This window comes from Podarcis erhardii, assembly GCF_964252035.2.
Source record: "Podarcis erhardii genome assembly, chromosome: 9".
Taxonomy (NCBI): Eukaryota; Metazoa; Chordata; class Lepidosauria; order Squamata; family Lacertidae; genus Podarcis; species Podarcis erhardii.
This window is the reverse complement of record NC_138512.1, coordinates 55,010,775-55,022,317: the sequence shown is the minus strand read 5'-3', so window position 1 is coordinate 55,022,317 and position 11,543 is coordinate 55,010,775. Positions and strand designations below refer to the sequence as shown.

At 41.0% G+C, this 11,543-nt stretch overlaps 1 long non-coding RNA gene across 1 annotated transcript; it reads right to left on the bottom strand.

Annotated features, from left to right (window-relative positions):
* Positions 1-4,641: 4,641 nt before the first annotated feature.
* On the bottom strand, positions 4,642-11,504 carry LOC309350419. The gene is made up of 4 exons (XR_014160341.1): positions 11,317-11,504; positions 7,749-7,871; positions 7,567-7,659; positions 4,642-6,753 (listed from the first exon to the last, which is right to left on the bottom strand). It is a non-coding gene; the product is annotated as an uncharacterized lncRNA (long non-coding RNA).
* Between the last annotated feature and the right edge of the window lie 39 nt (positions 11,505-11,543).

Genomic DNA, 11,543 nt, shown 5'->3' with positions numbered 1-11,543 from the left:
AAGGCAGCATCAGCTAACTTGCAAAGAAATAGAGTGATTTGGCCCTGGAAGGAGGAAGAGCTGAAATGAACTAGACTGGGAAAGAGTTTTGACAATGGAAATCTCCCAAGATATGTGATCAAGAGATGATAAGAAACTAGCATGTGAGCAGCTCTTTCATTTTCCTAACACATCATAGAATCATAGAATAGAATCATAGAATCATAGAGTTGGAAGAGACCACAAGGGCCATCGAGTCCAACCCCCTGCCAAGCAGGAAACACCATCAGAGCACTCCTGACATATGGTTGTCAAGCCTCTGCTTAAAGACCTCCAAAGAAGGAGACTCCACCACACTCCTTGGCAGCAAATTCCACTGTCGAACAGCTCTTACAGTCAGGAAGTTCTTCCTAATGTTTAGGTGGAATCTTTTTTCTTGTAGTTTGGAACCATTGCTCCGTGTCCGCTTCTCTGGAGCAGCAGAAAACAACCTTTCTCCCTCCTCTATGTGACATCCTTTTATATATTTGAACATGGCTATCGTATCACCCCTTAACCTCCTCTTCTCCAGGCTAAACATGCCCAGCTCCCTTAGCCGTTCCTCATAAGGCATCGTTTCCAGGCCTTTGACCATTTTGGTTGCCCTCCTCTGGACACGTTCCAGTTTGTCAGTGTCCTTCTTGAACTGTGGTGCCCAGAGCTGGACACAGTACTCCAGGTGAGGTCTGACCAGAGCAGAATACAGTGGCACTATTACTTCCCTTGATCTAGATGCAATACTCCTATTGATGCAGCCCAGAATTGCATTGGCTTTTTTAGCTGCCGCGTCACACTGTTGGCTCATGTCAAGTTTGTGGTCAACCAAGACTCCTAGATCCTTTTCACATGTACTGCTCTCAAGCCAGGTGTCACCCATCTTGTATTTGTGCCTCTCATTTTTTTTGCCCAAGTGCAATACTTTACATTTCTCCCTATTAAAATTCATCAAAGGGTTTGGAACAGGCATTGCTGCTGTTTTTGATGAATGGAAGTGAGACCAGAGTGGTGGTGTGTGTACAGATGGGAGCAAATAGCTTAATTTTCCTTGGTTGTAAGTTGATCCTCAGGCTCCTTGCTTTGTATGGGATGTATTTTCATCAATACCTTGTGCCTATGAGTGTTTTGGTAATATGGAAGCTAACTTTATACCCACAAAAAGCAAGAATCTCTGATACTATTAAAACCACCTATTTGGAGATGCCTATCCTAGCTACAGTGAAGCAGTGGTTTGTCTAGTGTGCTATCTTGTTACACGTTAAAAATTGATTTTCCAGTGTTTATTTTTCCTATCACCTTGTGGATGCAATATGCTGTAAAATGCTTAACTAGAGCTGACAGCAGCCAAGCACCTGCTTTCCTCAGGCATTTCATTCTGTAAACCTTAGACTGTTAGGATCACGCTATCTTTCACAAGCAGCTGAGCTCCACAAACTAGGCTCTGCTGAAGAGTCAGCATATTATGCAGCCATTACATTATGTTGCTGGCCTGAACAGATACTGGGGGTTTTTCTTCCACCTCTCTGGCAAATTTTTATCAGCTGGGTGCTTACCTTTCTGATTCCTTGTGTTAACAAGAACTGCTTGTGCAGCATCTTCCTGATATATTGCTGTTGACATGTATACTGTTCAGTTTGGTTCCAAATTTATGTAGCAACCAGGAAGAAATGTGTTTTTAAAAATAATTTTCTTGTGTTCTCAATAAAGGGCTCACTCAACTATTAAAAGGAACAATGAACGTACTAGGCTGGGAATGCTTGCAAATTGATGCAGTCTGCACTTTTGATGTAGTTTGTACTGTGTAAGGATTTCATATTCCTTTATACACCATTGCCACTTTTACATTCCATTCTGCAGCCTGGTCAAGTCCTTGAATTCCATCTACACTGCCTTTCCCTCCCAAGCCCCCTTGTTCCTACTGTGCAAACACTCTTAAGCAGCAGATGGAGAAAAAGGCAGTTTTATCTGTGGTGACTGTGTTTCATATTACACTTATATTAAAGGCACAGGATCAGCAATCTGTTTCTCCTGACCAGTTGACAAGCCTACTCTGTGATCCCATCAGGCGGGTGGGGCTGAGAAAGCGATGCTACAAAGGCCAGATAGTGAATGTCATGGCTAAGAGAGAATTTGAATCTACATCTTCTCAGTCCAAGTCAAACATTGTACCATAGGTGAGAACATTATTCACCAGAGCACATCATGTAATATAATGCGTTATGGCAATGTGCTGCCAGTATTACCTATGGTGCCTGTGAGAGTAAATATCCCTTCAAAAATCCATGATACAAGATAGAAAGTTTGCTCTTCCTGCTCAGTTCCTATTTGCACCAGTTCAGCTATGTTCAACATACCCCTTAAAAATATACACACATTTAATTTGATAGCAGGATTGGACACACACCCTCCCATCCACTCTGAACAGATGAGAGGTGCAAAGAACTTTAGGTACCTTTTCCCCATTGATGGAACAACTGATTGTTCAGGAGGAGGATGCCTGCATCATTTTTGTGGTCTTCTCTTTTTCTACTCTTAGATGTGGCAGCCATTTTGTGTTATACCCAGCCCACCCAGCAGCCGTTTTTTATTTTGTGATGCCTTCACCGGAGCAATTTTGTGACTTGCACCCAGGGCACTTTCTCAAAATTCAAGATTATGCCCACACATCCAAAAAAGTTGGCAGCCTTGCACTACAATTAAAAGAGTAACATTCATGTTAACTTAACACAATAATTCCCCCAGATGATATTTATTTAATGGATATGTGGTGGGTGGTGAAACTTTTGTGTATTATTTACTATATCTTATAGTTATGTTATATCTTGTAATTATATTATAGTGAGTGCCAGGAGATAAGAAAGAGAAAGAGCCATGTAAGCAGTTAGGTGGCTAAGTCTCTCCTGCCTCCATTTCATGGCTTTTGTGGACTTAAGGCAAGATTTGTGAACAGCAATACCGATAGTTTAATGCCATTTCTGCACACTTAAGCAGGTGTATTTTACTAGTGCCTAGTCCCTGAGGCTGGCTTAAAAGTTTCATAGGTATGAACCCTAGTGTTTTATCCACTTCAGGGTCTTGACCTACTTTCCAAATACTCTGAGGCATAATTTTTAGTCCCACGCACGAGGAAGTGATCATTTACAGGAATTTTTTTGCAGGAAAAAGTTTTACAGGATTTAAGAAAATGTGGGCTCTAGCAGTGGAAAGCATGTCAGGATTAAATAATTTTCTCTAGCTCTGGCCAAAAAAATAATGAATGTATCCTTTGGCCAAGTTTTAAATTCTCCAGTTGATGTGCATGAAAGTCTGGCGGTGTCTGTGGACTTGGTGATAAATGTATTTCCAAATCTGCTTTGACTCTGTGAAGAAAATTCTGCTCTTTGGTACTGAAGCTTCAAACATAGACTGTCATTTGAGCTCATAATTAACTTGCTGTAGGTCACTGCCCACTTGGAAGGCTAATGTACAAGAATGGGAGGGTGATTATAGCTTGGGTGGCATAAAATACTTAATTTCAAGAGTAAGAAGAGCCAGGTGTTCAAGAATGCCAGGAAATCCATCCCATCCCCATCTGGTCCTCCTGAGAGAAACCAGGAATGGCCTCTGACGTGAATCCCCCTCTCCTCCAGAAACAACCCAGAACACACACACACACACACAGAGACGCCCAGTATGCCAATGTTGAGACAAAATTACTTTGTTTTTGTTTTTTAATTAATTTATTGTATCATATGGAGTAAGGCTTGGCATTGAAATTAGGTTGAAAGTTATTCAGCCTCAGTATCAACATATGAAGCGTGTGTGTGTGTGTGTGTGTGTGTGTGTGTGTGTGTGTGTGTGTATTCTCCTAGAACACATTAAGCAAGTTGATCTGAAGAAATGCCAATGGATTTTTAGAAGTTAGCAGGTATGTAATACTGGTGGGTGTTATCAAAGCCCATTATGAACAGTTGTGACCGTTTTTTGTGGCTTTGTGGTAAGCAAGCACATAATCCTGTTTCCCCTCATGCAGGCAACTCCCTTACTCTTTTTTTTTTTTTAACCCTTCTTCTGGTATTTATTCTGTATGTGAAGGGCAAACAATGAAGAAGTTTAAAAAACCACTCACCAGACTGAAACCATTTTATATGCATTTTACTTTGAAGCAGATTTTAGTTGCATCCAGTTCACATTAAAGTTGTAGAACTGGACCCAACGCTCAGTTCTCATTTTTGTCAGTTTAAAACAGTAACAAAGCTGCTTGTGTTTAGATCTTTGAAGCTATGAGGTCAAGTACTCCTTGCATTAGCTTTCCTGTAAAATGCATTAGTGTGTCCCCATGGAAAATCAAAACTCTTATGGACATAAGGTTTATAATGCTTCTAGTAGCATCTAAGCCCAGCAATTAGGATCATTATCTCTGCACAGTTATTGTTTCACTGACTTCGTTATGAGCTAAGGCTAGCTGAACAATTCTTAAATGACACATTATAGATATATAATATTTATATTACTGCTGTGAAACAAAACAAATATTGATGTGTTTTCACCATAGATGAATCCAGCTTTTTCAAATCTTCACAGTACCCCCCACTAAAAACAGAAAATGTTACATGAAACTGTAAAATGTATATTTTGAAGTGCATAAGTTACATTTCAATTATTCTAGCAAGGGTTATAGAGGAATACCCTATAAAAGCAAATGTTAACTACACACATATGTGGTAAGGTTTCAAATACTGAAAGTTAATCATACATAGTTATAATTCTCTACCTGTCTTGTCTTGGCCAAAGGAATCTTCAACAGAGGATGACCAGGAGGCCTTGGAATCAATCCCTGGGTCACCTTCCATTCAGAGATGGGGAGCCAGGATTCTTGGATAAGTATAAGGAGGGTCTATCTGCACCCAGAGGGAGTTCTGACATCAAGAATGAATGTGCCCCAAGCCCGAAAAAGAGGTGATGCTTCAAACACTAAAAGCAAACGCAGCCCAACCAGGGAAGTGTCTGACTTCAAGCAATGATTCTTTAGGAGTAAAGGTTTCCTCAGAAATAAGACCCTCTACTTAAGAATACCTCTCTGGATAGAATGGATGGGAGTTAGCTGAGATTGTAGTCCAGCTCCAGCAACTCCAGCTAAAAACCATAAGTGCCAGGGTGGAAAGGCTGCTGGTACAATGTCTATGTATCAGTACTGTGCGCTGCCTGCTAGCTTGATGTCCTGCCTACCCTAAATGAGCAAGAACTGCCCCTGACTTGCCTCTTGCCTTGGCTTTGCCCATGAACCAATTGGACCCTGACCTTGAACTGCTTTGACTTTATAGTCATGACTTGCTTAGTTAATCCTCTTTTCGTGAAGAACTTCAGCTGACTTGCCATCAAGGAAAATTCATGAAAAAAATGTTTATGGTATGCATGTTTGCTTTCTCCAAAGAAGGAGAGCCCACAACCTCCCGAGGGAGTCCATTCCATTGTCAGAATGTTCTTCCTGATGTTCAGTCTGAATCTTCTTTCTTGTAACATGTTTGCTCAACTACAAGTGAAAGATTCAGGGTTGTCTCTTTAAGGAAAAAGTTCAAAAATGAACCTAAGAGCAAAGTGCTTTTCAGTATTGCAGTGTGTCTTTCCATTCTGAAGGGAAGACTTCCTTATCTTTCTGGACACGGTGAAATCTAGTGCCATGTGTTTCACTCTTACTTCACTGCCTGGCATACCAATGGCTCCCTAGAGGCTGTGCATCCTAAGAAATAGACTGGAGCATCATTTCCCAATCTGGCTGTGCTGGCTGGAGCTGATTGTTGTTATAGTCCAAAATATTTGAGGGTACCAGATTGGGAAAGTTTGGCCTGGAGCAATTTGACAGTCATTCAGTGGAGAGGAAGAGGTTTGTGTTCAACTCTGCTCTTACTGGTTTGTCTGAACTCAGTAAGAAGACCAATACATACATGCTGTTAAACCAAATGCATCCTACAAAATGGTACCAGCTGCCTTTATGTTTCTTTTATTAAGAATAAAGATAAATATGACTGCACTCAGAAGTTTCACAGTGCCCACATATGTCTTGGAACCCAAAGATTTTTAAAAAATAAAAATACACCTAAATGGCTATTAGTATTGTGTAGAGGACAATAAAGGGAGGGTGACACAGATGCACTTAATTATTATCTAAGATTTGAGGTGTGGAATGTAAGCTTTCTCAGTGTATTTTTTCTTCTTCATTCATTTGGCTCAGAACACTTACTTTACACAAAATAATAATTTTACCTAGAACACTGAGGCACTGTAAATCTCAGTTCACAAAGTCTCTGCTCATTTTGAAACATTAGTGAACCAGAAACGAGAGACATATTTTAAAGCACAGACTGAGGGATGGGGAAGAATGGCAAGCCAACTTAAAATCCAAAATGAAGTACTTTAGATCAGCATAATAGAATTCCTTGTGATTTATGTGCAATGACTCTAAATTAATGAAGTGTTACTTGCTCCAACAGTGCTACAAGCTACCTGTTTGACCTCCCTCAGATAAGACATTCCTTTGAAACAATGGACTGTTAAGAAAAGTTGAGGGCATTCAGTGGAAATATCAGTTTGGCAGTCTAGGTCCTGCTAGTCAGGTGTCTTTTTCAAAATAACTTATTTATTTAGTATATTAATATCCTACCTTTCTTCTGCCATGGAAGTCAACATGGTGTACATGGGATTTGCTTGTAAACACCTTTGTAGTCCAATCTATCTACTGAAAATTGGGTTGACATCAAACTAATTGCAAAAGAAGCCATATGTGTCTTGTTTAATTTATACAAGCTATGTACTAAGCATATACAAAATAAAGAAAATTATAATTAGGGAAACATTTTCAAAATTGGGTATTTCAGATAGTCACCACTCTAACATGACCTAGCATTGAATTAACATTTAGTAGGCACACTAGGAAAATAATGGGTAAAAAAAAAGGGAGACAGAGGGAAGGACTAGATGGACAATGGGGGGAAGTGTACAGTAATTCTTACAAAAGACTGTAGTGTAGAATCAGGAGCAAGTCAAAGAATGGAAGCCAAGTTTGCAGATTACATCAAATTAATCAGATTGCCATTAGATAGTGGATTGGTTTGGACATGTATCACATGATCTCTCAATACTTTATTGTTCCAACATTTGATGACTCATAGCCAAATAAGAAAGCTGCCTCTGCAGAAGTATTGTTTGATTAGGTCATGGCTTTTCTACACTTGTCATTTTTTATTGTTACAATTTGGCTCCTTCCTGCACCACCCTGATATGTCCCTATTCCAGCTGGTCATTGTGAGATCAATTCATTTTTAATATGAGAGTTAAGGGACTAACCATTTCATGTGTGCTCTGAAAAGCATGGAAACTATGGGTTATCCAGTGGAAAATGGCACAAGGAATGATTGCACCAGATAAGACATTACTTTCTCCCATGTAGAGGGATGAAAGCTCAGGGGTAGAGCACATTCTTTGTAAGCAGAAGGTTCTATTGAGCAAGCCTTGCCATCCACAGTCAAAAGGATTAGATAGCTGTTGGTGTGGTAGACGGTCAAATAGTCTGACCTGGTTCTATGTCCACTAGGATTGTTTTGCATAGAGAACTTTTGTGCATCTGAAGCCAACATGTGTGACTTCTTCCTTTCTCTATGTTTCATTCTGAACATACAAACAGCAATCAGTGACCTCCTGGTTCAAACACAAGGTAAGAGCATGCTGATTACAGTAAATAAAGAAAGGTCTTATACCAATATTGCCTGTGGAGAATCCTGGAAACAATGTGTTCTCTTAATCCAATTATGATCCTGAATAATAAATGACTCAGGCATCTTATCTCAGCAACAAAATATGAAGCCAAGGGAATGTTAGGACTAATGGCCACAAAAACAAGACTTAGAGGTGAAGACATGCAAAATGGACACCAACTGGATTAAGAAAGTTCTCTCAACTTCACCTCACTCTAGGCAAAAATATTATATTGCCAGTAAAATATCAAACAGCTTTAAGCTCTGATAAGGTATTCTGGCACCCACATGTATCATCCAATGCTACCTTTCCAAGGTACTGCCATAAGCAGCCTATCATGGTGTGCTTAGCAGTAAGAATGGACCTAGCATTTTAAAATGTAAGTCATAAACTGCAGACAAAATTCATTATTTTATGATAAATAAAATGATGTCACTCTGCCCACAAATGAGCATTACATTTTTTTAAAAAGTGCTTTCTTTTACAATATGCAGGGTACTAAGATTTATAACAAGGCGATTGTTAGAAACTGTTCAAAATAATTTATAATCTAACACCTGGCATTGTGAGGTCCTTTTTTTAAAAAAAAAAGTCTATTCCTTTTGCCTTAGTAGTTTTCAATCTCATTTCAAGTTCAGTAGAGAACATATCTTGTTATCTAATACCAGCTAATTTTTGAAGCAAGGTGTTGTTAGTTCAGATTTCTGTACTGCCATACAAAGCTGCCATGTTATTAGCTGAAATGCTCGGTAGATATGTTGAATCAGGAGATAATACAAAAGAAAGGCAGCAGTGCATGAAAGCAAACTCTGAAAACACCAGTGTTTTGACACATGCTGGGTAATGTATGATGGCATTCTGCCCTTCAATTTTCTTTGGGGACTCCTTGGAATATATAGCATATGTCAGTTATGATTTGCTTCTATGCTGCCTCCTTGTAAAAAAATGTGTTCATGTGTTATTGAAGTGTAAATTCCAAAGCAAATTATCATGGGAGGAAATTCCAATACTGTAATTCTCTTTGAACTTTATTTCTACACTTTTTCAAATTAAATTTGTTTTTCACTTTATCTTGCCCAGGCAACCAAAAGGATTTTCAACCAGACAGACAGACACCTCCACAGACAAAACACACACTCTGCTCATGCCTGGCGGAGGGAAAACAAGCCTTTAAAATAGTGTTCTATGCTGGGTTGCCAGGTCACATGACCAAGATGAATAGTCTTGGGATCCAGCCTATGGCCCTCCTCTCTGGCCGTGCCCGTACTATGCCTGGAAAACACCCCTTTCTGAAACTTACATTGGCCTCAGCTCAGCCACTTACACTGTGCCAGGACTGATGGCTTCATGCTGGCTGAGCCCAACTGAATTAGGAATCAGCCAACTGAGTCAGAGGTCCACAGCTTTCTAAGCTACTCATACCAATGGATTTTGCCATAGGATTGCCTCCTAAAGTTACCAATAAAAGTCAGAAGTTAAAAAATGAGTTGCGCTTTACAGAACAATAGAATAACATAAGCAAAAAAAGAAAACAGACTGCCCTGCTGTCACTCATTCGCTATAGCCTTCATGTGCTATAGTCTGGTATGATTCAGAAATAATGTCAAACCATGGTTTCCCATTCTGTATACAAACTAGCACAAACCATGGGCTTAAGAGCTATCTCATTCTCCCTTTACATTCCACAATTTCTTAACTTACTTCTGGGTTCTTGGCAAATAGTTTGCTGTTTCATCTGAACCCACCAACTATTAAGTTGAAACTTCAAACTATGGTTTACCAAGAACTGAGAAATGAAGAAATCACGGCACATGAGTAGGGAACTTGCAAGCCTGAGGCTGGTACCTACTTGTGCATAACACCAAATAATAAATTGAGTCTCCGTCTTATACCCCTAGAATGGACTGAAAGAGCTAAGAGCCCATCTAGCTGTTAAAATAGATTCTAATCCTAAATAAGGTAAAGGTAAAGGACCCCTGGGCAGTTAAGTCCAGTCAAATTCAACTATGAGGTGCGGCACTCATCTCTGCTTTCAGACAAAAGGTGCAAGCATTTGTCTGAAGACAGCTTTACGAGTCATGTGACCAGCATGACTAAACCACTTCTGGCGCAACAGGTCACCGTGATGGAAGCCATAGCGCACAGAAACGCTGTTTACCTTCCCGCTGCAATGGTACCTATTTATCTACTCACGCTGGTAAGCTTTTGAACTGCCAAGGATGCAGGTGGCACTGTGGTCTAAATCACTGATCCTCTTGGGCTTGCAGATCATAAGGTCAGCAGCTTGAATATGTGTGACGCGGTGAGCTCCCATTGCTCTGTCCCAGCTCCTGCCAATCCTAAGTATGCTTGCTTGAAAGCATGTCTCATTGATTTCAATGAGGCTTACTTCTTTGTAACTGTACCTTAGGACTACAGTCTTGACTCAACATGCGCAAATAAAACCAGATCAGGTACATGCTGTTGGATAAACTGGAGCAACCCACGGTGGTTTAGGGACCAAGCCCAAACATTACAAACAGCCATAAAGTGCTAACATGGCTGTGAGAACAGGAATTTATTGCCTGAAATCAAAGCAATTTGGTTTAATGGAGTTGTGGATTGCATTGTAACTTTTAAAATAAATTTATTAATATCTTATTAGACGCAGTTCATAACTTGGCAACACTGGTAGACTGAGTTAGGCTGGTTTTGGGAAGCTGTTGCTAAGCCAGTACAGGACTGTAATGAAGCATTTGTGGTGTCTTAGCTACATTTAACTGAATGCCTTGTACAGTGGAACCTTGGTTTTCGAATGTAATCCATTACGGAAGACCATTTGACTTCTGAAACGTTCAAAATGTGAAAATCAAAGGGCTGCCAGCAATTTCAAGGGGGGGGGGGTGGAGAGAGAAACGCGCCTCAAAAGCCTTTTGAGTTCCAAAAAACTTTCAAAAACCGGAACATTTATTTCTGGGTTTTCGGCGTTCAGGAGCCAAAACATTCCAAAACAGAGGCGTATTTGCTTTTTCATCTTTTGTTACTCATTCCAACGCTAAGGTGTTACTCATTCCAAGCCTTGCGTTACTCATTCCAAAACTACAGAAATGGGCAAGGAAGACATTGAAGCAGCAAAAACAAAAGCAGCAGCCAAATCAAAATAACAGCATCAATAAGCACTCCACAGCTAAAAGCTGAAAGATGGGCAGCTAGGGAATCGAGAGGCGCCTAAGTAAAGGTAAAGCCAGCTTTGGACCTAACTTTGCAAACAGCAGCCTACTGGACCTCTGAGGCTATTAGCTAATGCACAATTCAACACGGGCTAGAGAAACCACCATCGCCATCATCACCATTACCGCATCCAGAATAGGGTTGCTAAATTGGGGTGGGGGTGCTGAATGCATAAAAATGCTGGGCTGACCACTGTCCCTCCCTGGAAATATATTCGGGGTCTGACTGAGCCATCTTCTAGGCACGGCTATGGAGAGCAGCCGCTTTGCTCAAACGTTTCCCGGAACAGCTATGCCCGCTGAGCTCATTGCCACGGTAACATTCCCACCCGACTCGCATTAGTCACTATTCCTCTCCCACCTTTCGCTTTGCGGGCGGCTCGGCGCGTAAAAGCGAACCGAGAGACAGCCGAGTCAGAAGGCGCCCCCCCCGCCCCCCAGTCTGCGCATGCTCTCATCTGCCACCTCGCTCCCGGTCATGAATGAGGAGGGCGGGGCCTGAGAGGGGCCAGGGGGCGGGGCCCGAGGCTGCCTGCGACGGCCGACCTGGCAGGCACAGCGTGTGAGGGGCCCGGCGAAGGCGGGCGG